The following is a 5,000-nucleotide window of genomic DNA, read 5'->3' as shown; positions in this document are numbered from 1 at the left end:
CCCTCTCTCTCTATTTCTCTCTCTTCCTCTCCCCGCTCTCTCTCTCCCTTTTCCTCTCTCCTTCTCTCCCCCCTCTCCCTCTTCTCGTCTTACTCTCCCCACCCCCTTCTCTCTATTTCTCTCTCTTTCTCCCACCCCCTCTCTCTCTCTCTTCCTCTCCTCCCCACTCTCTCTCCTTCTCCCTCCCCACTCACTCTCTCTCTTTCTCTCTCATAAGTCATGCACACTCTCCTGTTGAGGGCAGAGAGGCAGAGCTGTGGGAGGGAGGGAGGGAGGGGAGGGAGGGTTGGCATGGATGAGGAAGTAAAGACAGCAGTGACAGAGGGGGGAGGGAGGGAGCAGTGCTGAATGATGTGTGTGTGTGTGTGTGTGTGTGTGTGTGTGAAGGGGTGGGGGGTCTTGGGGGGGGGGATCGGGAGGGGTGTCAGATAGGTGTGGGGGGGGGGGGGGGAGTGGGAAGGTGTTGGGTCAGAATATTTCCCCCATTGCATAATCTTGTGTGAGTGGATTGGCTGTAAAATCCTAACGGGGTTGAACTGGATTGAATTGGATTGGATTAGCTGGAGGGGGGGGGGGGGGGGGGGGGGGGGTATGCAGGGCTGGGTAGGTGTTCCGAGGTGACGAGACAGCTGACAAGGTGGATGGAGTGTGTGGGTGTGTGGGTGGGTAGGGGGGATGAGGTGGGGGAGCGTGTGCATGTGTGTGAATGAGAGAGAGAGGAGTGGGGGGGGGGGGGGGGGGAGGTGTGACAGCTCAGCTGTGTCCGGCAGCATAACCCAACACACTTAGTCAGGCTTTGAATGCATGCATATATATATATATATATATATATATATATATATATTTATGTACCTGTCAGAATTTTGCCAGAGGACAGTACTCTCATTGCCATGGGTTCTTTTTCAGTGTGCAGAGTGTGTGCTGCACACAGGACCTCGGTTTATGGTCTCATCCGAATGACTAGATGCTCAGATAGATTTTCCAGTCAAACTTGGGAGAGAGGGCGAGAGCGAGATTCGAACCCAGAGCTTCATGGACTCTGTATTGGCAGACAAGCGTCTTAACCATTTTGCCACCTTCCTCCTGTGTGATAAGAGACTAAAGGTGAAATTCCACAGTCACCCCCCCCCCCCCCTCCCCCCAAAAAAAACACCCAGGCCAAATAAGCAGGAATAAAAACATTGCATCAACCTTTTGTAAATTTCATGGACCTGAACTTGGCAAGAACTTCACACTAGCTTCACTGCCAGTCTTTTCTGTCACATGAGGGAGCAACGCTTTTGGCGTCACATGCAAATTCTGCCAATATCTTTGGTCAGATCCTTTCTTTCTTGTTAGCAAGCCAGGCATTTATTTTGAAGAGATACTCATTAATACCAAACTCCATGATCAGGTTGTTTTAATGAAGCACCCAGCTGCTTGTTGCCTGAGCTTCCAAGATGTTGTTCACCCAAAGACGGGCGCCATAGCCGAATGGTTAAAGCATTGGACTTTTGATCTGAGGGTCCCGGGTTCGAATCACGGTGACGGCGCCTGGTGGGTTAAGGGTGGAGATTTTTCCGATCTCCCAGGTCAACATATGTGCAGACCTGCCAGTGCCTGAACCCCCTTCGCAAGCATAAGATCAAATACGCATGTTAAAGATCCTGTAATCCATGTCAGCGTTCGGTGGGTTATGGAAACAAGAACATACCCAGCATGCACACCCCCGAAAGCGGAGTATGGCTGCCTACATGGCGGGGTAAAAACGGTCATACACGTAAAAAGCCCACTCGCGTATATACGAGTGAACGTGGGAGTTGAAGCCCACGAACGCAGAAGAAGAAGAAGAAGAAGTTCACCCAAACCTGGATGGCTTCCTCTTTGCTTCCCATCTCTTCTTCCATGGTAACAGGGCTGCCTTCAAAATTATCTCATTTTCCTTACGGGCTGCTTGCTTTTTGTTGCACTTGGCGCCACAATTGCATTTGGAACTGGGTGGGCCAATTCCATGTCTCTTTTTCTTTGCATGTAAATTTCACTTCTTTGTTTTTCTTCTTCTTCTTCTTCATCTTCTTCAGATCTGTGGAATTTCACATTTAGGGAGAGTGAAAGAGAGAGTGAGCGTGCTTATGCTGGCGCTCCACCGTTTTGTACAAAGTGAATACACCTGTGCCCTGTCTGCTTGCTGAAGTAATGTGTGTGTGTGTGTGTGTGTGTGTGTGTGTGTGTGTGTGTGTGTGTGTGTGTGTAGACAAACAGATGAGACAGATGTCTTAATCCACAGATCTGTACAGGTAAACACAAGCAGATGAGAAACATATGCATATTTACAAAGACAGCGGTTGGAGGTTATGAACACGCGAGTGAAGAGCGTGCGTACACATTTGCCATGCATTCACACACATAAATGTACGCATGTGTCACGTCGGTCTATGAGCGTACACTGACGTGCGTCCTCCTGAACGTCTGGGGAAAAGCAGGCAGAGGTGGTTAAAGTATGCCTGGACTAATCCACACAGTATCTTCTCTCTCTCTCTCTCTTTTTTTTCTTTTTTTTTTTTGATGACTTGTTCACTGCTTCTCCTTCTTCTTCTTTTTCCTTCAGTCCGTTCCATCCCCCAGTGAACAACCCCCCACACCCCTCACCCCTTCTCGCCTCTCTCTCTCTCTTCCCTTGACTGTGCTCCTTTACGGTACCTCACACACTTTGCCTTTCTCTCTTCCCATGACTGTGCTCCTTTACGGTGCCTCACACACTTTGCCTTTCTCTCTCTCTTCCCATGACTGTGCTCCTTTACAGTACCTCACACACTTTGCCTTTCTCTCTCTCTCTTCCCATGACTGTGCTCCTTTACAGTACATCACACACTTTGCCTTTCTGTCTCTCTCTCTCTTCCCATGACTGTGCTCCTTTACAGTACATCACACACTTTGCCTTTCTGTCTCTCTCTCTCTTCCCATGACTGTGCTCCTTTACGGTACCTCACACACTTTGCCTTTCTCTCTCTCTCTTCCCATGACTGTGCTCCTTTACGGTACCTCACACACTTTGCCTTTCTCTCTCTCTCTTCCCATGACTGTGCTCCTTTACAGTACCTCACACACTTTGCCTTCCTCTCTCTCTCTCTCTTCCCATGACTGTGCTCCTTTACGGTACCTCACACACTTTGCCTTTCTCTCTCTCTTCCCATGACTGTGCTCCTTTACGGTACCTCACACACTTTGCCTTTCTCTCTCTCTTCCCATGACTGTGCTCCTTTACTGTACCTCACACACTTTGCCTTTCTCTCTCTCTCTCTTCCCTTGACTGTGCTCCTTTACCGTACCTCACACACTTTGCCTTTCTCTCTCTCTCTTCCCATGACTGTGCTCCTTTACCGTACCTCACACACTTTGCCTTTCTCTCTCTCTCTTCCCATGACTGTGCTCCTTTACCGTACCTCACACACTTTGCCTTTCTCTCTCTCTCTTCCCATGACTGTGCTCCTTTACCGTACCTCACACACTTTGCCTTTCTCTCTCTCTTCCCTTCACTGTGCTCCTTTACGGTACCTCACACACTTTGCCTTTCTCTCTCTCTCTCTTCCCATGACTGTGCTCCTTTACAGTACCTCACACACTTTGCCTTTCTCTCTTCCCATGACTGTGCTCCTTTACAGTACCTCACACACTTTGCCTTTCTCTCTCTCTCTTCCCATGACTGTGCTCCTTTACAGTACCTCACACACTTTGCCTTTCTCTCTTCCCATGACTGTGCTCCTTTACGGTACCTCACACACTTTGCCTTTCTCTCTCTCTCTTCCCATGACTGTGCTCCTTTACCGTACCTCACACACTTTGCCTTTCTCTCTTCCCATGACTGTGCTCCTTTACGGTGCCTCACACACTTTGCCTTTCTCTCTCTCTTCCCATGACTGTGCTCCTTTACGGTGCCTCACACACTTTGCCTTTCTCTCTCTCTTCCCATGACTGTGCTCCTTTACGGTGCCTCACACACTTTGCCTTTCTCTCTCTCTTCCCATGACTGTGCTCCTTTACGGTACCTCACACACTTTGCCTTTCTCTCTCTCTCTTCCCTTGACTGTGCTCCTTTACGGTACCTCACACACTTTGCCTTCCTCTCTCTCTCTTCCCATGACTGTGCTCCTTTACGGTACCTCACACACTTTGCCTTCCTCTCTCTCTCTTCCCATGACTGTGCTCCTTTACAGTACCTCACACACTTTGCCTTTCTCTCTCTCTCTCTTCCATGACTGTGCTCCTTTACGGTACCTCACACACTTTGCCTTTCTCTCTCTCTCTTCCCATGACTGTGCTCCTTTACGGTACCTCACACACTTTGCCTTTCTCTCTCTCTCTTCCCTTGACTGTGCTCCTTTACGGTACCTCACACACTTTGCCTTTCTCTCTCTCTCTTCCCATGACTGTGCTCCTTTACAGTACCTCACACACTTTGCCTTTCTCTCTCTCTTCCCATGACTGTGCTCCTTTACCGTACCTCACACACTTTGCCTTTCTCTCTCTCTCTTCCCATGACTGTGCTCCTTTACAGTACCTCACACACTTTGCCTCTCTCTCTCTCTCTCTTCCCATGACTGTGCTCCTTTACGGTACCTCACATACTTTGCCTTTCTCTCTCTCTCTCTTCCCATGACTGTGCTCCTTTACAGTACCTCACACACTTTGCCTTTCTCTCTCTCTTCCCATGACTGTGCTCTTTTACGGTACCTCACACACTTTGCCTTTCTCTCTCTCTTCCCATGACTGTGCTCCTTTACGGTACCTCACACACTTTGCCTTTCTCTCTCTCTCTCTTCCCATGACTCTGCTCCTTTACCGTACCTCACACACTTTGCCTTTCTCTCTCTCTTCCCATGACTGTGCTCCTTTACAGTACCTCACACACTTTGCCTTTCTCTCTCTCTTCCCATGACTGTGCTCCTTTACAGTACCTCACACACTTTGCCTTTCTCTCTCTCTTCCCATGACTGTGCTCCTTTACTGTACCTCACACACTT

The 5,000-nt window shown here is 49.1% G+C and overlaps 1 protein-coding gene across 15 annotated transcripts in view; it reads left to right on the top strand.

Moving 5' to 3' along the window:
* Nucleotides 1-5,000, top strand: part of LOC143290555 (CLIP-associating protein 1-A-like) — a 193,693-nt gene that overhangs the window by 102,521 nt on the left and 86,172 nt on the right. The window lies entirely within an intron of this gene.

Source organism: Babylonia areolata, chromosome 15 (assembly GCF_041734735.1).
Source record: "Babylonia areolata isolate BAREFJ2019XMU chromosome 15, ASM4173473v1, whole genome shotgun sequence".
In the NCBI taxonomy this organism is placed as follows: domain Eukaryota; kingdom Metazoa; phylum Mollusca; class Gastropoda; order Neogastropoda; family Buccinidae; genus Babylonia; species Babylonia areolata.
Note: the sequence above shows the minus strand (reverse complement) of the source record. Positions and strands in the feature narration are given on the sequence as shown.